Genomic DNA, 24157 nt, shown 5'->3' on the forward strand with positions numbered 1-24157 from the left:
TGTGCAAATGTCCTCCGTTAAATTTTCGTACTGTCTCCAGTGTCAGATGCAGTGAGTGAAAGGACTGTTGTAACGACGATCCGTTCGTTGGACGAAAACTTCAAGGTCCACATATGCCTTGGTACTGCTCAGGCTGAAAGATTTTCTTTATGTTTTTCTAAAAGTTTTAACAAGATTTTACAGTGTCACACTTGGCAATCAAAGTACTTTGTGAAAATATCCTAAAGTGGCGAGGACTCTGTGTCGCTATCTGAAATGGGGTACACAACAGCGTAGATACTAGGATTGGGTTTAACCAGGTAGTACTCGAGGTAAGTTCTGTCATCACTCACAAGGAACTGCAAAATCCGAGTTTCTGTGGATCTACATCTACATCTACATACATCTACATACATACTCCGCAATCCACCATACGGTGCGTGGCGGAGGGTACCTCGTACCACAACTAGCATCTTCTCTCCCTGATCCACTCCCAAACAGAACGAGGGAAAAATGCCCATATGCCTCTGTACGAGCCCTAATCTCTCTTATCTTATCTTTGCGGTCTTTCCGCAAAATGTAAGTTGGTGGCAGTAAAATTGTACTGCAGTCAGCGTCAAATGCTGGTTCTCTAAATTTCCTCATTAGTGATTCACGAAAAGAACGCCTCCTTTCCTCTAGATACTCCCACCCGAGTTCCTAAAGCATTTCCGTAACACTCGAGAGATGATCAAACATCCAGCCCGCCTCTGAATTGCTTCTATGTCCTCCCTCAATCCGACCTGATAGGTATCCCAAACGCTAGAGCAGTACTCAAGAATAGGTCGTATTAGTGTTTTATAAGCGGTCTCCTTTACAGATGAACCACATCTTCCCAAAATTCTACCAATGAACCGAAGACGACTGTCGACCTTCCCCACAACTGCCATTACATGCTTGTCCCACTTCATATCGCTCTGCAATGTTACTCCCAAATATTTAATCAACGTGACTGTCAAGCGCTACACTACTAATGGAGTACTCAAACATTACAAGATTCTTTTTCATATTCCTCTGCATTAATTTACATTTATCTATATTTAGATAGCTGCCATTCTGTACACCCATCACAAATCCTGTCCAAGCCATCTTGTATCCTCATAGAGTCACTCAACGACGACACCTTCCCCTACACTACAGCATCATCAGCAAACAGCCGCACATCGCTATCCACCCTATCCAGAAGACCATTTATGTAGATATAAAAGAACAGCGGACCTACCACACTTCTCTGGGGAACTCCAGATGATACCCTCACCTCCGATGAACACTCACCATCGAGGACAACGTACTGGGTTCTATTACTTAAGAAGTCTTCGAGCCACTCACATATTCGGGAACCAATCCCATATGCTCGTACCTTAGTTAGGAGTCTGCAGTGCGGCACCGAGTCAAACGGTTTCCGGAAGTCAAGGAATATGGAATCCGTCTGATACCCTTCATCCATGGTTCGCAAGATATCATGTGAAGAAAGGGCGAGTTGCGTTTCGCAGGAGCGATGCTTTCTAAAGCCGTGTTGATGCATGGACAGCAACTTCTCTGTCTCAAGCAAGCTCATTATATTCGAACTGAGAATATTTTCTAGAATCCTGCAACAAACCGATGTTAAGGATATTGGTCTGTAATAATGAGGATCCGTCCTTCTACCCTTCTTATACAAAGGCGTCATCTGCGCTTTTTTCCAGTCGCTCGGGACTTTACGTTGGGCAAGAGATTCGTGATAAATGCAAGCTAAGTAAGGAGCCAATGCAATTTATTTATTTTCAACCCATTCAGCTGCTTCACTACCCGAGGGCTTGAGCAGCGACTGACTTGACTGGAAAACGATTCTTCTTGTCTCCAGTTGTTGTAGCAAACTCGATGTTCTCGATGGTCTTGTAGACTGTCTGTTTCGAACGGCGGCGATATCTTCTGTACGGCATCTTGGCAGCGGCCTGCTGCACAGGCAACTGCATTGAACGCTGCCAAGATGCCGTACAGAAGATATCGCCGCCGTTCGAAACAGACAGTCTACAAGACCATCGAGAACATCGAATTTGCTACAACAGCTGGAGACAAGAAGAATCGTATTCCAGTTAAGTCTGTCGCTGCTCAAGCCCTGCTGGATGGTCCTGCTGTTTTTTGCAGTTGCAGACTTAATTTTAGTTTAGATATAAATGATTCATTTGGTCATGGCAACGGATGGTTTACTGTAGCCATTGTTCGAGGAGGTACAGGAGTACCAAATGTTCCAGGACTTGAAAGTTTTGTGGACAGAGACCCGAGGGATGTCTATCACTATGTCCTCCATACGGAAATCTATACGAAACTCAAACGGCGGTATGTTTGTACGATCATCCTGCGTGAAAGATTTCTCAAATGCTAAATTTAAAATTTCAGCTTTCGTTTTCCTGTCTTCCGTTGTCAGGCTAGACTGATCAGTGAGTGACTGGATGGAAGCCTTCGACCCGCTTACCGATTTTACGTAAGACCAGAATTTCCTTGGGTTTTCAGCAAGATCTTTTGCTGGTTGAATGCTACCAGTAATAATTACAGTATTTTTGTAGATAGTATACATATGCCTTACTCGGACATGAAAACTGGTTTACTAATCGAGTTAGACAAGAACCTACATAATATATTGAAGTGCAAAATACATCACGTTGTTAATATGTGTTTTCAAGTGTACATAAAAGATGACAGAGATCAAAGTCTCTAAGTTTCAGACTCAAATCCCGGTATCTATAAGAGCTGTAGCTTGGGATACCAAGGTATCTGAGTAAAGGAGGTTGTGGATTGAGGGACGTGAAAATAGGAAGTTAAAATTTTATCATCAAATGTAAACTCAGAAGAGATTGCGCCTACTCGTCATCACAGATTTCGTTCAAATTTGTGATACACGAAGGGCACGACCAGAAATGAGAGTGGCAGAACAAGAAGCTCCGATTTGCCAAGTATTTAGGTGAAGAATAGCATTTACGGCGCGGGTCTGGCGCGTAATGAGCCAATTACGCTAGCGCAGTTTTCAGGCAGCTGTTGGCGAAGCAAAAGGCATAACGGTAATTCGGAGGTATTGGGGCCGAGTTCCAAGGCGGAATCTTTTCTTATTTTCAATTCGAAGAAACGCTCACTGTATTGTTTTTATTAATATTTTCACCAATGCCATGAATAGAAAAGCAAAATAAATTTGCGATTGCTAATAAATTTCCAGGAAGGGATGCTAAGGCGAACACGATAATTTCGAACAGAATGTTAGACATACTTTTATTAGTTTAAACTTATATGTTTTGGGGTGATATTCGCCGTAAAATCAGGGGAAGCAGTAATTTTCTTAGCATTTTGCCACTTTTTACAATTCCATGGCAATTTTTTTAAGTTTCTATAGAAAAGCGTTACTCACACTGTGTTCTCACTATATTCTCGAAAAATTGACGTCACACAGTCTGCAGCTCTCAAGAAAGTAAACTATCGTAGCTATCGCTGGCGCCAACAGCAGATGGGCCGATTTCACCCACACCGGAAAAATATTGTTTGCGTGCAACGGTACAGGGCTGCTCAAATGTCGAAATGAAATTAACGGAATCGAAGTCCTGTAGACATTAATTGGAATTCCTTCTGGGAAAGTTATTTGCTCAGTCCTCGAGGATGCCTTAAGCATTTTCTTGAAAACTTATTTGCAATTCCATACTTTCCTTCGCCTTTCCTTTTCATGCCTTTCATGAAAATATTAATAAATACAATATATTGAGCAATACTTCAACTATTTGCAGTGCCAGTAAAGTAAAAATTGAATTTTTTTAAAAAAAAGGTGAGGTATAGGGAATCGAGCCCATAATCACGGGAGTAGCGTTGTGGACTGTTTCCGCTGTGCCATACGCTGCCTGGAAACTACGGTAACACTGATATCACTTTTGCAACTTCACTGTGGGTGTGTGGAAACACTTCTCAAGGAAAACAACGTGGAACTCCTGAACAGTTTTAACGAGATTTATTTGTTTCTTACGGCTTTTGGTGTAGCATTATTTATGGGACTCAGTCCCAGTTCGGCAGTAAATGGTGACACACTGCTAATATTTGGGCCATCAAGCTACAGGAATATTTGTCGGCATTAAGTTGAAATTTAGGTTGCGACTGATTTCACTAAGAGGCAGCAACAACTATATGGGCTGTAGAGGGCCTGAAACAATTATGATGCTTTGGTTGAGAAAGAAGCCAACAGTCCACAGTCGCAATGTTGTAAATTACACTGTAAGCCCGTAACACCTTTTGAAACTGAACCAAAGTGTTCGTATAAGATTATGAACCTGGTTTCTGTCCTGAAATATATCCCAATACGGTGAACACGACCCATTAGTAACGCAGTCTGGCTGTTAACATGAACTTTCGCATATGGCAAAACATTTGCAGAGCGCAACGGAAAGGGGCGCGGGTTGTTACTAGGAAGAACATTGACTGCCAGTAGCGTTCTACACAGCTTCAAGTGTAATGTGTTGATCCTTGTAGATCCAACTTGTGCAATAGTAATACCTTCGTCCTTTGTGACCTGCACTGTATAGCAACATGTAATTCTACGAGCCCTTGTAGCGAAAAAAAAAAAAAAAAAATCTGATGACGGTGTCTCCGTCCCCGCGTGTCTCGAAGTATGGCCCTTACGGAAGATCAACGTAAGCATTTCGTTGCGTTTTCAGGCTTAATTACTAAGAAAGTGGCTGGTGTACGTTTTTACGAAACAAATCATATAGGATACATGAAGGAATTCATGAACAAAGGAAGAGGCGCAAGGGAATAAGTTCGCAAGACCAAACATGTGATAAACGTACTATAATATTTACTTAAGGTCATTTGTTGAGGGCAAGTCAGATCAAATCGCTTAACGTCTCCACCAAACATCTAGCACAAGAATGTTCAAAATAAGGTTACTGTCTCCTGAATCACGATCTAGCTAGTGAGAGGAACTGCCTGTAAGTAATTTCAAATTGTTAGTGGTTAAGTCAGAAATGGACACCGCTAAGCAAGTGTTCTAATGGGGGTAAAAGCGAGAACACAAGCATAAGGTTTCCCAGGCCAAGTTCGAAGAAAAAATGCAACTCTAAAAGGAACATAATTCCGCATAACCTTAAATGGCCCACAAAATCCAACCACACAAATGCAGTCCAATACCAATCGCTTGTTGCGACCTCGCCGTACAGAAGGTAGTTGTCGGTAAAACACGTCCATCTCGAAAACGAAAAAACTAGTAGATATGTAAACCACATCGTGGAAACAGCGTGGCAGGAATCAGAGTGCTTGTGTCAAAATGCACGAGGCGTCGCAGCTGAAACATACGAGCTCAGTCTGTGATTGGCTGATACAGGTCAAAGCTTTCGCGTGTTCCTGATTGATATCCGCCGAATCCTTTACATATATAAACACTCCTCTAACAGAAAGATTCGGCTAGGGTCGGATCGTCTTTGGTTTGACAAGTGACTTAAAGATGGTATGCGAGTACGCTATTTGAAAGACTTCCGAGTGAAAGCGAACGTGTTTCAATCACAAAATATTCATTGATCACTGTCAATTCGTGAAATCTGGGGAGACGGAAGTGTAATCTTGTGGAACGACATGACAGATACGGCGGGGACCAGGACTTAGAGTGTTATCAGCGGTTTCTCATTCAAAGATGAGCGGGGTCATTCAGCGCACGTGCGCGTGGTTTAACAGATGTACCTTCGCGGTAGTGATACTAGACGAGCAATTGCGACTTTCTGAGTAGAGTGCAGCGTGCTTTTCTGAAGGTAGAGCCCGGCAGTAGTGCATTATGACACATGGTGATGAAATGGATTTGGCAATAGTGACTCAGGTGAGAATAGACTGTACTGTTTCCGTGCACACTGAAGTGACTTATTTTGTTTTAGAATCCTGGTTGTATCTTTGAAATGTTGTACTAAGACCGTTTTTTCTTGAATAACATTGCCGACGACATCAGTCGGAAGTTAAAGGAGACTATCAGTATATTTTTCCAGTGGCTGCATGTTGGAATTTCCTTGATTGCTATCGGATTGCTGCTGATTTAGTGTCGGAAATTTGTTACACTGATCAAGGCGAAACTGTCGACCCGTACCGAAAATATTAGTGCTGCTGTGGAGAAAGTGGATCTAGTTTCTTCCCCCTTATGTCAGAGTCGGTAATGTACTCTTCCTCCGATGGCCCCGACATGAACCGGATTTTTAACGTTAAACTAGTTGGCTTCATTCTTTCGAGCAAGTTTGCGAAGTTTGTTATTGCATGTCAGAAAGAGACATCGCTGTAGCCTAATATTAAGTTCACAGAGGAAAGTAAATAGTTTCCATTCGTCTTGTTTTTCAGTTAGCTGACTTGATGTCTTACGTGGGACAAAATGGCTCCATGATCTTACACACTACAAGGATGCTGAAATCGATCTAAACACGCAAAATATGTCTTTCCTAATATAGAGTGCGATAAACTTTTATTTTTGACTGACATACGATCGGTTGCATAGAAAACCAGCACTAAATCTTTCTACAACAAATTTTAGAGTCCTTCTAAAATGTATTCACATCTGATGATGATTCGATGTAAGGAAAACGGGTCATATAGTGAGAAAAATATCGGATATACACAGAACAAAGAATTTTTTTCAGTTGGAGTGTTAATACATGAAAAATAGTTTTGCCATGTTAGCTGTCATAATGTGACGTAGATTGTGGATGTAGATTGATTGCTATGTTCCAGTAAAGTCCCTTAAAATGGAGTCATTTGTCTGTGAAATGCATATTACTTGAATTAGATATCAGTCAATAAAACCTAATGGAAAAAAAGAACGGAAGAAGTGGATCAGAAATATCTATTCCCTCCGTGAACTCTTCAACCGCTGTCTTCCTCATCTTCCATCACCCATGAAAGGTAAGATCCTAATCTTTATTCTGAAGCAACAGAACCGAGATCGGAGGCACGGTTACCGATCGCTATGGCTTGTTTTAAAGCTTACAAATATTTCTATATGGGGACAGTCATCGTAGCGCAACCAATGTTTACGTGACACACCAGCTGAAGTAAGCTTCGTATACTGGACAGCCTTGGCGTTGTCAATTAGCACAACTTTCTCATGAATACCACAAGATCCATCTTACCACTATGATCTCTTTTGAAGAATTTTCGTAATCGGCTGAATAATTTCATTATTTCAATTGAAGAAATCATCGTTTCTAGAAGACAAAGCTATTATCATCATGGGCTATACATAAAAATTAGAATATTACCAATTATGAAACATTTTGTTTCATTTCTTAACAGTTTCTGAAACTTATGTGGGCCCACGTTCACGGAACACTTTGTGTACAGGGCGGAAGTTGTTCATAAAATGCTGTCTGAGTATTTAGATACAAATGACCTGTGGTCTCTAGTGGCTCATTACACAGTAAATGCATTTCGTTTTATTCCTCATCCTGTTTGTCTTTATTGCTATATTGCACTGCAGATAGATATGTACGCAACAGTGCAATCGTCGAGGGTATGCAAAGTGTACCCTGTTTGGAAATCGTTCCTTTTTTTTTTTTTAACCCAACTGACGAAAACTTGGCCGATGTGCGTCTCGTTTAAACATTCACTTAACGCTATTAAATACCCGTACAACGAGGCTATGCCAAGCTGTTCCCGCTGCGAGACAGTCACGGTTTTTTTTGTGTCTTCAACTTTTACGATTCTTCAATAGCAAATTTATCCACACTGATTTATGTAATGGTTAAAGCACAACTAAGATTACCGGAAATACAAACCCGAGACAGACCCGAGCAGTACTGAATTTAAGATTGAGGACGAGGAGAAGTGGGCATTACCGGTGTGAGCAGCAAGTTCTGCGAGTGCATGGAACCAGTTTGCTTCCAAACAACAAATGCCGTCGTCATTTCCACAGGTGTGCAGGCATTATCTGCGCAATACATATAAAAATCTTCAGTGGGTCTAGAAATCAAACGAAATGCGATTACTGTGTGACATGTAACCGAAGTCCACGTTTTTTTATAACAAAGTACACTCAAAATATTGATCAGTAACCTCTGGAATTTTTCCAGGGTTTGGGTTCACCTTATAGAACCTAGTGCGTTGTAGTGATCGGCGAATTTTCAACCGAAACATAACTAACATCGGCTACGCTCCAAGGCAGCTATAATTTTTCTCAGTACACATGTATATACATGGTTTATTACATACTATCAGCAGCACCATAAGTGTGTTTGCTGACGATGCTGTTGTCCATAAAGACGATCATTGGTGGACTTACGGCTCTCCCCGTATACGAAACGAAAAGTGAAATTGAGAAGACTGAAGATTGGAAACTTGGGTGAAGTTTACGACGAACTGTCCGTGCAGCTGAGCACGTTAATGCGCCGCTTCTGGGATTTGGAGAGGCCTGTCCCAGATCAAGTTAACGAGGAGGGCTGGTGAGCCTATCAGTCTGGATGTGGCTTTTAAGTGGTTTCTCACTTGCAATGAGGTAAACCCCGACCTATCGCCAGCGTCCCGCATCAGACACAATCTACGCAAATGGTTACAAAATTCTCCTCCACTTGAACAAGAGTTTTACTCTCGACGCACACACATGAGGCACACAAATTCCGTTCCCGGGGTGAGGGCTGGCGTCAGGTAAGATATCCGTCCACCAGTTGTCACTAACATTGTCAAAACACATATAACAATGCAGACTCTGTAGAGACACGGGTAAAAACAAGGAAGAAGAAGAAGAAAATGGTGAGTGGTGTCGGCCTACCGGGTTCCGTGGCGATGAAGCTGTCGTGTACAGGCGGTCGGCCCCTCAGCGTCTCGGCCGGCACTGTGTGACGTGTGGCAGCGGACATCGCCAGCCTCCCTCTACCAGCAGCCGCCTATCACACGACCTTCGGCCGGCCAACAGTTGGGACACACACTGCCAGAATCGCCTCCTGCCTTACTCTTCTTTGCTGTGCCAGCGTCCGGGACAGCCATCTGCCACAGTATACACGTTTGCTATTGCCTTTGCACCTTTACTCTCCCAACATGGGGCGTAATCGATATTATATCTCCGCAATCTTGAACCTGGGATAGCGTATCGCTGGTTCTCTCAACAGAGAGAGTACAATTCTGTAGTTCAATGAAGTCGTTATTCTTACCTGTATCTCAAGTTACCAACGATAAGCAACCCAGTATGCTGCACGTGAAAGTACATTCACATCTAACAGGCGTTTTCTGAGCGATTGGAACACATTCATAGAAACGCCACTCCAAGATGAGCACAAGAAAACGGCGCGTACAACATGATAAGAAGTATTTTGGAATGAACAGATATAAAGTGTTAAAAATCAATAAACAGTCTCGACCGCTTTTTAACAGTTTTTATTTGTTGGCAACCGGTTTCGGCCGTTTCCTCGGATCACCTTCAGGCTTACACCGCCATTGCGGCTGTTGGTGGAGATGTAAGCTTGAAGATTGTCCGAGTAGAGGGCCATAATCGGGTGTCAACAAATAAAAAAATCTTAAAACTCAATCGAGAGTGTTTTCATTGATTTTTAACGCTTTATGTTGATCGCTGTCCTCCATCCAAGAATGTTTTATGTAATTTCAATCTACAGTTATGAATGAAGGATGGGCCAATGAGGTGCGCAGCAAGAAGTTAAAGAAGTTATTTATAAAGAACCAGTAAAACATAACGTAAGTGTTCAGGGAAGTGTCAGAACACAACGACAAACATACAAAAAAGAAGCTCTTTTATGTGTGATGCCTCGAGGAGATCAAGAGAAGAATAGCACTGTTCAAAAGCGCCTTTCAAAACAAGAACCTTCTGCTGAACAAGCTCATCAGTTACCAGACAAAGAAAGGAGTGTCCTAACACTCGATATGAATCCACCTGGAAGTTGGCGAAGCACGAGAAATCTTACCTCGAATCTGAGGTTCGAGGAGACTTTCTAGAAGTAGCTGGACTGGCAGAAAAACGTTTAAGGTTAGGAGAGCAGAAAGAACTACCGAAAGTTATAGGGCAAAGCAAAGGAAAAAGCATTGCACTCTTAATTACATGTGTTATCCTTTTACAAACATTTTCGAAGGCAATATCGTAGGGAACAAAACGAAGGGATGATCGAGAAAATCCTAAGATCCTACTTAAGAAATATGATCCTTGGCATGGGATGTTCTTCACACTTGGAGATGAAGAGAAAGCTATGGTGCAGAGACAAGCCTAGCCTTTTAGAAAGACGAAGAAAGCTAAAATTCTACGAATTCCGACGATTCGTCCTGCTGTAGTAAATCTGCCCCTCTGGCGCAGAGAACATGTTGTGTCCTCTTTTTCTTCTTGGCTTGGAACGGTCCTACATTTATTCATGTCCTGTGTGAAGGCCCTCATTTCATTAAAATCGCAGTTTCGATTAATCTGTCCTGCGTCATCCACTTTAATTACCTCTCGATAGTAAACACATATGGAAGTGAAACATGCACGATTAATGGTACAGACAAGAAGAGAAAACCAGCTTTTGTACTGTGGTGCTACAAAAATGTGCTGAAGAATAGAAGAATGAGTTGGATAGCTAATGAAGAGGTACTGGATCAAATGATAAGACGAGAACCTTATGGCAGAAGCTGCATAAAGCAAGGGGTAATTCGACAGTATGCGTCCTAAGATTTTAAGTAGGAGTTGATATGTTAATGTTGGGAGGCTAAACCTCCAATAGAGCAACCAAATCCAGATGGCTGTAGATTGCAATAGTTATGCTGAAGAGACTTGCACAGGACAGACCAAAATGGAAATCCAGTCAGCGGTTACCGAGTATCGAAACAGATTTGTGAATGTATTGAGGATTTCCTTCCAGACAGAACTCATAATGTCATTCTTAACTGGACGAAATAGAGTGATGTAAAGGTATTTTGGGATCTAACCTGAGGGTATGTTACAGGGCCATTACTGTTCACAATAATATTGATGATCTAGTGGATAACATCGGAAGCTCAGTGAAAATTTTGTCCATGATGAAGCTGCCTGCAGGAACGATGCACCACAACGCGAACGTTGAGAATTGAAGGAAAACTTGCAGAGGGTCGGCTACTGGAGCAGGAAATGGTTGTTCTCGTAGAACGTAAATAAATGCAACGCACTGCGTGCAAGGAGGCGAAAAGATCCATCACTGTTAAAAACGCAATATTGGCGATAAAACACTGGAAACAATTATGAGTGGAGAATACCTCACAGTAGCCGTCTGGAACTATCCAAAGTGGAATTATAACATAAAACTTCCTGTAGAAAATGCAGAAGTCAGTTTGAGATCCATTGGAAAGATCTTAATTTATCTACGAAAGAAGTAGCCGATTCGTATTACTCATTAGTGTAGGACCCTTATCGGGTTGTATTGATATAAGAGATACAGAAAATCCAACCAAGCACGGCACGTTTCGTCGTGGGATAGTTTAATCAGCGTGAGTATGTTTCTTTATTTACTTAACCTGATCAGATTAGGGCCTACAGGCCCTCTCTGGCACCGGACCAGGGTTTCACGTATACAGTAGCTTTTTTTACATCGTATTTATCGAAGAAATAAGAGTTGGGTTATTTGGGGAAGGAGACCAGACAGCGTGGTCATCGGTCTCATCGGATTAGGGAAGGAAGTCGGCCGTGTTCTTTCAGAGGAACCATCCCGGCATTTGCCCGGAGTGATTTAGGAAAATCATGGAAAACCTAAATCATAATGGCCGGACGCGGGATTGAACCGTCGTCCACCCGAATGCGAGTCCAGTGTCTAACCACTGCGCCACCTCGCTCGGTCGAAGAAAAAAGAATAATTTTAATATTACATATAGCAATAAAATGATTTAAGTGTTTGTAGAGACAATGCCAATAAACAGTGTCGACTAAGAGCTAATTAAGTTCATACTAGCAAAACTTCTACTACTGCTGCTTTCAGTGCTAATGACGAAATAATAATACTCAGAAGCGCCAAAAATCCAGTGTAGGAATGCGCAATAAAAAACAGGCAGAATACGGCGCTGCTCTCGGTGACGCCTATACAACAATTGTCTGATGCCATTGATAGATCGGTTACTGCTGCTACAATAGCAGGTTATCAAGATTTAAGTGAGTTTGAACGTGGTGCTATAGTCTGCGCACGGACGATGGGACACAGCATCTCCGAGGTAGCGATGAAGTGAGGATTTTCCCGTACGACCATTTCACGAGTGAACTGTGAATAGTAGGATTCAGGTAAAACGTCAAATGTCCTACATCGCTGCGGCCGCAAAAAGATCCTGCAAGAACGGGACCAATGATGACAGAAGAGAATCTTTCAACGTGACAGAAATGGAACATGTCCGCAAATTGCTGCAGATTTCAATGCTGGGCCATCAACAAGTGTCACGTGCGAACCATTCAACGGAGCATCAACGATAAGGGCTTTCGGAAGCCGAAGATCTACTAATGTAGCCTTGATGGCTGCACGACAGAAAGCTTTACGCCTCGCCTGGGCCCGTCAACACCGACATTGGACTGTTGATCACTGGAAACATGTTGCCTGATCGGACGACTCAGGTTTCAAATTGTACCGAGCGGATGGACGTGTACGGGTATGGAGACAAGCTCACGAATCAATGGGCCCTGCTTATCAGCAGGGAACTGTTCAAGCTGGTGGAGGCTCTGTAATGGTGTTGGGCGTGTGCAGTTGGGGTGATATGGGACTCCTGATACATCTAAATGGGACTCTGGCAGGTGACACGTACGTAAGCATCCTGTCTGATCACCTGCATCCATTCATGTCCATTTTGCATCTAGACGTACTTGTGCATTCTAGCAGGACAGTGCGACACCCGACATGTCCCTAATTACTAAATAATGGCTTCTGGAACACTCTTTTGAGTTTAAACACTTCCGCTGGCCACCTAACTCCCCAGACACGAACGTTATTGAGCATATCTGGGATGCCTAGCAACGTGCTAGTCAGAAGAGATCTCCGCCCCTTCGTACTCTTACAGATTTATGGACCGCCCTGCGTGGTTCATCTTGTCAGTTCCCTCCATCACTACTGCAGACATTAGTCGAGTGCGTGCCACGTCGTGTTGCGGCACTTCTGCGTGCTCGCGGGGGGCCCTACACGATATTAGGCAGCTGTATCAGTTTCTTTGACCCTTCAGTGTAACAATAGTGACAGATATAAGAAGAATGTATGACTGTAGGAAACATACGTTCTCTGATAAAGTGATTTCTAATGAAAGATAATTTACAGTTACTAAATTATCTAAGAACGGTGGGAAAAGAGGCAGATCTGGTTGAAAATAAAATGTAATGAGTGCGTACAGGGACAATGGTAGTTATTATTTTTGCTTCAATAGATACGTCACTATCTGTCCGATGAGACTGTAGATGTTTTTCGGTTCTCTTACATAATGAGAGGGGATAATCCAGAGTGGGGTTCCTTTTTACTGAGAAATTGGTGAACGATCAACTGAGGCAATAGAAAGGATTTTGCTGTGATGTGACATGGTGTTCCTGCAATGTTGTGCAGACACGAGCCTTAAGGTCGAGGAGAGATATGAAAGACAGGTATGGATACGCTCAACAAATTCAGTGGAACTAGTACAGAAGAAGCGTTGTGCAACACGCAAAGGTTTACTGTTGGATTTCTGGGGTTATCGTTTAAAGAGCCAGGCAAATCATAATTTCCTCTAACGTCTCGGGAGATACACCACTCACCCAAAAATTTGCGAGACTGATTTTATTCTTGGCGTGTAAGCGACGCATGAGCAGTAACTACAGTGGCAACTTGAACTAATAACTTTAAACAAAGCGTGTGATCGTGGCGTGTCAACATTGTTGTGTCACAAATCGCAGTCGAGCAACATCGCTAAAGAGGTCCAGACACACTGAGAAATGTTTTGGAGGAGAGAAAAGTTTGAGCAAAGACTGTCCCGAATGAAAACAATGCGTACTCGGTTACCGCTACTAAACTGAAATGCAAAATGTAGACAATTATTTTCTGAAAAAAAAAATCACGAGCCTTGTTGTTATCAACACGAACCTATGACAAAATGACAAAGTACATAAATTCACATGAAACGTCAACGCTTTGAGAACATGATCGGTATTCAAGTCAGTGTGATTCACTGTTTCAACAGCATCCCAACGAAGGACTTTTCTGGCATTTTCACGTAGTTGTATGAACGTTCTATGCGTCCCGGTCAAGTGGGAGGAGGGGAGTAGGAAGAAAAGATTATGTAGGTCACCTGCAGCATTAAAACCACCATCTTAATCTTTCTTATTTTTATTAATCCACTCGGAATATTTTTGGACTGACGGGGCTACCGCGTCAAGAAATTGAGAGAAACTGCAGCTCGTACGGAGCTTTACAGATCATTATTGTCACAGAATGGAACGGGGAAGAGGGCACATGATAACGGCACGAAGAGTACTCTCTGCTGCACACTGTAAGTTGGCTTGCGGAGCACAGACGTTGACGTAGATGCGGACTCCAGTCTTCGGACTGGGAATCACTCTAACACCAACGACAAAAACGGCCGCATATGGGATTACATTCGGGAGCGGCGGGATTCAAATCCCACTGTGATTATCCTCATCTCAGTTCAACATGGATTCCATAAATGACAAACCGAATGCCTAGATAAGCGGTCGTCACCTTTTTTGCTCAAGAGCCACTACTGACTTTGCAAGACGACAGCCTACATGAATTAGTAAGCTATGAACGCCAAAAGACTAGCTACAATAACGGCACAATAAGCATAAATTAGTAAGCTATGAACGCCAATAGACTAGCTACAATAACGGCACAATAAGCATAAATTAGTAAGCTATGAACGCCAATAGACTAGCTACAATAACGGCACAATAAGCATAAATTAGTAAGCTATGAACGCCAATAGACTAGCTACAATAACGGCACAATAAGCATAAATTAGTAAGCTATGAACGCCAATAGACTAGCTACAATAACGGCACAATAAGCTGTCCGCCGAACTCCAAATACTGATCGATAATAGTCGGCACCATTCCTAACACGTCGTGTCTGCTGTTCTCTTTTTCAGATTTTTGTCACCATCAGAGACGCCAAAGTTGTGAGAGTCTAATTTCTTGACGAAATTTGTTGTGTTGTCTACGTGAAAAGCAACTAATACTACAATCCATTATGCAATATGTGACATGATCACAAATGTTTACTAAACGTTTCGAAAGCAACTTTTCTTCTATTCATTGTCTTGTATTACAACAGCCTTAACTTGATTTCACATTCCTCGTTGCATAAACGCACTGCTTTTGAAGATGACCGCCTCTGTATACGCATACACGACTTCACGTTACTTCCGCTTGAAATTTATGCTATATGAACTGATTGGTATGAGGAGCACAAATTCATGCGCTCTCAGTATTGGAAGAAAAACAGTAAAACATTCCTTCTCTCACATCCTCTAATTCAGCAAGGGCCCCTCAGGTAAGCGGTTTAGCTCACATTGATTATGGCAGAATTCACCATCGGCTACATCTTAAAATATTACTGTTCGTTTGTTACTGCTCAGGAAAAATACGCCCTTAAGACGCTCTAAAGGTTATTTGACGTTTTTGGATTTGGCAGTTAGTGTCTAGATACATACTAATACAAAATACAGCTGAGAACCGCGGGTGGGGCGAGCATTTGATTCGGGTCGCAGTTTGACGACCACTGGTCCGTTGAAGAGGATGCGATTAAGTTCTTTATTAGTCGTTGTCCCTCCCAAATCTATACTCATTGTCTGATGATCTCGTGAGAACGAAAAGTTAAACCATAGCATTATTTCCTTTCCACAACGCTCCCGAAACGAATATAACTTATAGTTCCCGATACCCATGTACTTCTTGAACCATTTATGCATGTCTCGATTTTGCATTTAAGCTAGCTAATTAATTTGTAATATCCTCATACATCGTGAGGTATTGGCCACCACAAATATATCCACAACGAATAAGAAGGTGCAGTTTGCTCTGTGTCATAGGGACAGCTTGACATACACGTGTAATTACTAGCCATCATAACTACCGAACTGTGACACACATTTTTAATGAAACTGAAACTTTCTTTCCGTACCACAAGAATGAGTCGTCGGAGAACCATCTCTCTGAACTTTAATTCCCTATCCAATTTTCTCATAGTTTCCTTTGCTGCTCGATCAGTTATAGATTGACTAACATGGGTAGGAGTTTCAATCGTGTCTCCTCAACCGCCTCCTTTTCTTATCCGTCCACTCTTATTGCTGCAATCTCTTTTCTGTGTAAGTTGTGGATAGCCTTAAGCTAGATTCAGAATTTCGAGGCTACAGTGCAGACTATTGTACTTGCATGTCATCATTGAGTGAAAAAGCTTGAGCTTAGCTCTGATGACTATATACACTCCTGGAAATGGAAAAAAGAACACATTGACACCGGTGTGTCAGACCCACCATACTTCCTCCAGACACTGCGAGAGGGTTGTACAAGCAATGATCACACGCACGGCACAGCGGACACACCAGGAACCGCGGTGTTGGCCTTCGAATGGCGCTAGCTGCGCAGCATTTGTGCACCGCCGCCGTCAGTGTCAGCCAGTTTGCCGTGGCATACGGAGCTCCATCGCATGCCGCGACAGCGTGGACGTGAACCGTATGTGCAGTTGACGGACTTTGAGCGAGAGCGTATAGTGGGCATGCGGGAGGCCGGGTGGACGTACCGCCGAATTGCTCAACACGTGGGGCGTGAGGTCTCCACAGTACATCGATGTTGTCGCCAGTGGTCGGCGGAAGGTGCACGTGCCCGTCGACCTGGGACCGAACCGCAGCGACGCACGGATGCACGCCAAGAACGTAGGATCCTACGCAGTGCCGTAGGGGACCGCACCGCCACTTCCCAGCAAATTAGGGACACTGTTGCTCCTGGGGTATCGGCGAGGACCATTCGCAACCGTCTCCATGAAGCTGGGCTACGGTCCCGCATATCGTTAGGCCGTCTTCCGCTCACGCCCCAACATCGTGCAGCCCGCCTCCAGTGGTGTCGTGACAGGCGTGAATGGAGGGACGAATGGAGACGTGTCGTCTTCAGCGATGAGAGTCGCTTCTGCCTTGGTGCCAATGATGGTCGTATGCGTGTTTGGCGCCTTGCAGGTGAGCGCCACAATCAGGACTGCATACGACCGAGGCACACAGGGCCAACACCCTGCATCATGGTGTGGGGAGCGATCTCCTACACTTGCCCTACACCTCTGGTGATCGTCGAGGGGACACTGAATAGTGCACGGTACATCCAAACCGTCATCGAACCCATCGTTCTACCATTCCTAGACCGGCAAGGGGACTTGCTGTTCCAACAGGACAATGCCCGTCCGCATATCTCCCGTGCCACCCAACGTGCTCTAGAAGGTGTAAGTCAAGTACCCTGGCAGCAAGATCTCCGGATCTGTCCCCCACTGAGCATGTTTGGGACTGGATGAAGCGTCGTCTCACGCAGTCTGCACGTCCAGCACGAACGCTGGTCCAACTGAGGCGCCAGGTGGAAATGGCATGGCAAGCCGTTCCACAGGACTACATCCAGCATCTCTACGATCGTCTCCATGGGAGAATAGCAGCCTGCATTGGTGCGAAAGGTGGATATACACTGTACTAGTGCCGACATTGTGCATGCTCTGTTGCCTGTGTCTATGTGCCTGTGGTTCTGTCAGTGTGATCATGTGATGTATCTGACCCCAGGAATGTGTCAATAAAGTTTCCCCTTCCTGGGACAATGAATTCACGGTGTTCTTATTTCAATTTCCAGGAGTGTATAAACGTCACTTTTATTATATCTGAGATGGAACTTCCAAGGACAGAGCTGCTATTGAGAAGTTATACTTGAACACAGAGTATTTTTTTCTGACGGAACTCACAGGATAACTTACTAAATGTTAATACAGAATAATTTTTATTTAAGACTTCCTTTAAAAATATGTATGATCCATGATCATATAGCTATCTACTCAGCAGATTTTTTGGAGGAAGATTCACGCTTTATATTTTTAGCTTCGCAGTTTTTATTGCTTTCAAATTTTCTGCAATTTATACATATTTCGTGCTGTTCACGATCTCACGTCGTAACCACACTGGAGTCCAAATCGGAGAGTATGTTCGTCAATGAAATACAACTCTAAGCACAGACGCACCTTTATTACAGACGCCAGCGACATGCGGAGAATTCTTCGTGATGCGTGTTTCTTTCTTTTCTTTTCTTTTTCCTTAGAGTGGATTACCATATCTTCAATACTGCGTCGTCTTCGTATCAATATTCTAGTGAGTTTATGGACTGAACTCCTGCGATAGAAAACTGGTCATTTTTCGTCATAACCCATTATCGAGCTTGAATCTCATTAATCGAGCTCTTACTTATTTAGAGTCTGGAAACGCAGCGTCAGTGTGGACATGTTGAAACGGAAAAACATGGACTTTGTTCTGTGACAAAGAACTTATCTGAAAGGACTTAATACAGACAAAATATTTTCGGGAATGAGACGGCAGTTTAAGGAGACTTTCACATTCACTATCACTGAAGCGTGTCGGCTAACTCTGACACATGTACCGCAAAGTATGTCTAAGATGATACACAACAGTGAGACCAAAGACTGTGGCACTGCAGCACCGTGTTTTATGCAAGAAAGTAATTCTGGAAGAAGTGTCATAAGAAATATGCTAACTCAAGTGATTTGCCGTAGTGATTTCTTTAATTAGCACATCAATTAAACAGAGGTCGCGCAAGTGAAAATCTGCGAAATTTGGAAGATACTGGCGGAACCGAGCCATTCAGCAAGAGCACTACCCGCGAAGCAGAGATTCCGTATTCAGGTTACCTTCCGGCACAAAGTTTTAATCTGTGAGAAAACTCCAAAGCATTGCACACTCTGGTGTATAGCTAAAGACTAATTTATGGGAATACTATTTGCTCAATGGACAGGGCTTTCCACTCTCTCATGTGGGACTCAAGAGCACATCATTTACTGCGTTGCCTTCAAGCATATTTAAACGCGCGGAGCGTTGCGATGGGCGCTGATACTCGAAGGCTTTTATTCGAGGCCGCCATCCACGACTTCCTCCATGTGCACGCACGATAGTGTTCACCAAGGCCTTCGACACACTGCGTTAGTTTTTATCTTCCAGCAGTGTATATTCTTCGTAATTAAGGGGCAAAATAAATGGCAAAAAAAGCCGCGTACATTCGTCGAACAACTGAAGCAGCTGAACTTAATCCATCGAATAGCTTCAGATTGACTGCACTCTCTCGTCAACACGGCCGTTCGCAGAAATATTTCCATTCGGGTGATTAGAGAGATTAGGCTTTAAAATAGACATGTTTGACATACATGTGTCATAGAGACGTGTCATGCCACAAGAACAAAGTGTTATAGGTGACACAAAAACGAGAATCCGATTAACGAATGAAATTTTACTCCAGATTTCAAGGGTTCAGGGGGGGAGGGGTGGAGAGGCAGGGAGAGGGGCACTCCTGCCGCCCCACCCTTCTCTCTCTTTTGAGGACGCCTATGATTTCTGAGGACGTTCTAACTCCTTAAACTCCTTAAATGCTCTTAGCTAATGGTGATTCAAAATAACAGTACTTCTCAAACATCATGAAGCGTAGTTGCAAGCAGAACTAAAAACTAATGTGTCAGTTAATGTTAACACTTATAAAGCACACATCTCCTTTAAAATGGCTCGTTCCACATCATTTCGATAAAAGAAACGTTTAAAAGGTCTATGGGACATGTAACTAACTGAGGCAACACTTATTTACAGTGTGTGGCGTATGAATCTTTGATTCATCTAAATACTACAACGGCCTCTTTTACCTAGGTGATGACGTTAAAAACTTTCATGTATGATGGTGTAACTTTCTTTCATATAATGAAACAATAAACATAACTTGGGATGAAAAAAACTCGAATTGTCGTATTGCGTGTTGTAAGTGCAAGTGGTGTGCTTACTCTGTCTTATTGTCAGCAAAACTACGAATCGATTGCGCAATGCAACTCCCTATACCAATAAAGAAACACAGTCACTGCACAATACATTCGGCCCCGTAGGCACTGAATCATCTGGCCCTGTTCAAAACCGATAAGTTTGGTTCCTGTGCACATAACAAATAAATTAAATTCTCTTACCTCTAGAACAGCAACGGTGGAACGCGGTATATTCTGGTCTCTCACAAAAATATAAATATGCTAACTACAGGCTCAGTAGTTTGCAATGGTGGCCATAATACTTGAAATGCACATTAATTCTTTTGGCTGTTAAACGAGAACGTTAAGAAAATCCAACTTCTTTGAAAAATATATGACCTGGACTGGGAGACGGTACTGATTATGGTGAATTACTAACACTCAGTTTTTTTTTTAAAGTTTGGCTTTTCAAAAACATATGACAACTGAAGTTACATTACTCCCAATTGATTCACGAACAATGAGATTCAAACAGCAAGTATTATGTAACTTCATTAATCCAACATAAATGAAAATCATCAAATTACATGTACCTCTGTTAACAAATCTTGAAAGCGTTACAAATATGAAATATGTAACTAACCTTTTCCTCAAAACCGGTTACGTACGGTCTGGCGTGAGTCAAAAGTTACAATTTATCAGCCAACTCATCTATACTAACAAGCTGGCAAAAACAGAAATCATAATAATGTAAACCTTTACCTTGCTTAAAGCAGTATATTGCTCCCTCCTATGTATATCTCGCGAAGAGACCATGAGGATAAAATCAGAGAGATTAAGAGCCCACGCAGAAGCATACCGACAATCCTCCTTTCCACGAACAATACGAGACTGGAATAGACGGGAGAACCAATAGAGGTACTCAGGGTACCCTCCGTCACACACCGTCAGGTGGCTTGCGGAGTATGGATGTAGATGTAGATGTAGATGTAGATGTTCACCAATACTGACGTACCTAAATTAAACTTACTCTTGGTAGCTTCACACAGCACACCCCAAAACAGCCTACTCCATCGTCTTTCCCTCACAGAGAGCTACCTCAACTGAGCGCCAAGCGCTCTCTTACTCCAACAAAGCATTACAGTATCATTGGCTCTGCGGTCGCGCACAGTCAGCGATCCACATTATGCAGCCTGTTAAAGACATTCATTGTTTATAGTACAATAGTTTCATTTTAATTTATTAATATTCTTAACTTATTCTGGTCCCACATACAAGTGTGCCCCAGTATATTCCTTTCAATAGAGAGGGGCAAATGTATCAATCTGAAATCAGGGACCCTGATTGCGAAACGACCGGATCGAAAGCTTAAAGCGAAAACCTTTTTGGTCCATCTGACAGTAGATACATGCGCCAGTACTGTTGTTATTAAGATTGTAGTGTTTTCAACTTTCGGAAGTGATGGTATGGACCAAAAAGAGAAAAAAATATCTAACAACCATGGGCTCTAAAATGCATATTTTAAGTGCTTGTCTGATCTTCTAAAAACTTAGATGTTCTAAAAAGTTTTACATCTTTTCTACTGAACAAGTGCTAATAGTTCTTGAGGCAGGTTGGAGACCATGTTTACTAATTAATTTATTCTTCTTTTACCCCTTCTAAAGATGCCTAACCTAAAATCTTAGCAACAACAGTACTGGTACACACATCATGTGATCAAAAATATCCGGACACCTGGCTGAAACTAACTTAAAAGTTTGTGGCGCCCAGCATCGGTAATCCTGGAATTCAATACGGTGTTGGACCACTTTTAGCCTTGATGCAGCTTCCACTGTCGCAGGCATACATTCAGTAAGGTGCTGGAACGTTTCTCGGGGAATGGCAGCCTATACATCACGGAGTACTGCACTGAGGAGAGGTATCGATGTCGGTCGCTGAAGCCTGGCACGAAATCGGTGTTCCAAAACATCCCAAAGGTGTTCCATAGGATTCAGATCAGGACTCTGTGCATGCTAGTCCATTGTAGGGATACGGTGTAAGAAAACCATTGGCACTGAAAACAGCTTCCAGTCGTAAGGGTCTAGCGTCGTTTTCAAGGGAATCTTATATCATTTCTCTCCCAAAATAATGTCACGTTCACATAACAATGATGGAGGTGGATAGTGATCGCGCACCCTTCTCTCCAAAGCAGACCACAAAGGCTCAATAATATTGAGATCTGGTGACTGTGGTGAGCAGAGTAAACGCTAAAATTCATCCTCATGCACACAAAAGCCGCGCGGGGAAGGCATGCCGGTCCCCAGCGGATGGCTTTTCAGGCGAATTTTCATCTACCTCGGCGAATGCGGGCTGGTTCCCCTTCAGTTACACTGTGTTGGCGATTGCTGCGCAAACACTGTTTCCACGTACGAGTACACCATAATTATTCTGCCACGCAAACACTTAGAGTTACACTCGTCTAGTGTGAAACGTTCCCGAGGAGGGGGGAGGGGGGTCCGCTAGGGGCCGAGCCGCACGATAGCCCTGGGTTCGGTGTGGGGCGGTGGTGGGGTGGGTGGACTGCTATGGCTTGTTGTGGGGTTGGGTACCACTGAGGACTGCGGCTGGTCGAGACCTCTCCGTCGTTTCTACGTCCCCGTCTCAATACATACATACGTGTATACAAAGCAGCTCTGGACAATGTGAGCAGTGTGAGAAGGTGCCACGCCGTCTTGGAACACGGTGTCACCATTGGGGGACAAATATTGTGCCATCGGGAAGGCCTGATCAGCCAAAACGGTACCATAAGAGTTAGCAGTAATGCTACCTTGCAGAGAAACCATGAGGGCCATGGAATACCACGATATGACTGTCCAGATCGTCACCGAACTCACACCATGTTTCTGTCTTGTGACGTAAAGTCTGCCAGAATTTCGATACAGTGTAAACGAGACACATCCGAACAAATGACTTTCTCTCGCTTTCCATAGTCCAGCTGTTCTTGCTTCGACGCTACTTCTTCCCGTTACTGTCCTTTGTGTCCCTTAAGAGTGAATTTGGAACTCTAGCTCGCCATGCAATTCCCTGATTATAGAGATCCCTCTTGATGCTGACAGAGTCGCGTGTGTGACATTCCGCTCTGCGGTGACTTTTGCAGCTATCCTCTTCAATGACCGTCTGTCACGATCACTCAACGAACACTTTTGTCCTTATTGTGACTTAGCGGACGATGTTTTCCCGTCTACCCTGCGTGCGGTGTAAACCTGCGGAAACAGTCCCTCTTGAAGCGCCGGCCTGAGTCGACGAGCGATTCTAGGCGGTACAGTCCGGAACCGCGCGACCGGTACGGTCGCAATTTCGAATCCTGCCTCGGGCATGGACGTGTGTGATGTCCTTAGGTTGGTTAGGTTTAAGTAGTTCTAAGTTCTAGGGGACTGATGTCCTCAGAAGTTAAGTCCCATAGTGTTCAGAGCCATTTGAACCTTTTCTGAACTCTCTTGAAGCACCAAACACTTCGGTTTTATGGGTTACAGAAGCATCGAACATAGGAACACCAACAATCTGCTCACATTCGAATTCACTTAGCTCCGACGTACTGCACCCGGAACTACACAGAATACTGTTGTACTACGACTGACACTTTTAACGCTTTGAGGACACTGCAAAAGTACCGTAAGTGGCCAAATAAAAGAACGTAACTCTTACTGTTAACATTTATGTTCAAGCATGCATTTCTCGCGGTGTATCTCTATTTTTGTTTAACAGATGTATAATGTGCTCTTGTCTTTTTATTATTTAGGGCAGGTACTTCAGTCTGACATCGCTCTGTATTGTGTCCGTCCTGTCCTAAATTGCAGACGTCTATTTAGTCTACCTTAATAGTTCCCTTAAACGTTCCGTCATTTTTCTTTTTTTTTTTTTTTTTTTTTGGCGTAAAATAATGTAACGGTTTTAACACAAGCCGCCGCAGCTTACCTCAAAGACAATGTTCGGGATCACTTTACGTACTTCATTGTAGGGTAAAAAGCATGCTACTTTGAACAGCAAAGTGGGTTGTAAGTAGTCACCTAACTTAATTAGTTCCTCTTACAGCAGGGTCTGCGGTATTCTTTGTCCAGTTATAATACACTCAAGAGCCAAAGAAACTCATACACGTGCCTGATATCGTGATGGGCACCCGCGAGCACGCAAAAGTGCCGCTACACAACGTTGCATAGACTCGGCTAATGTCTGAAGAAGTGCTGGAGGGAACTGACACA

The 24157-nt window shown here is 43.2% G+C and overlaps 1 protein-coding gene across 1 annotated transcript in view; it reads right to left on the bottom strand.

Annotated features, from left to right (window-relative positions):
- Positions 1–8828, bottom strand: part of LOC126353355 (facilitated trehalose transporter Tret1-like) — a 308377-nt gene extending 299549 nt beyond the window's left edge. The window contains exon 1 of the mRNA XM_050002757.1: positions 8762–8828. The gene's annotated coding sequence lies outside the window, so the exon portion shown is untranslated. The remainder of the gene's footprint in view (positions 1–8761) is intronic.
- Between the last annotated feature and the right edge of the window lie 15329 nt (positions 8829–24157).

Source organism: Schistocerca gregaria, chromosome 1 (genome assembly GCF_023897955.1).
Source record: "Schistocerca gregaria isolate iqSchGreg1 chromosome 1, iqSchGreg1.2, whole genome shotgun sequence".
NCBI classification, from domain to species: domain Eukaryota; kingdom Metazoa; phylum Arthropoda; class Insecta; order Orthoptera; family Acrididae; genus Schistocerca; species Schistocerca gregaria.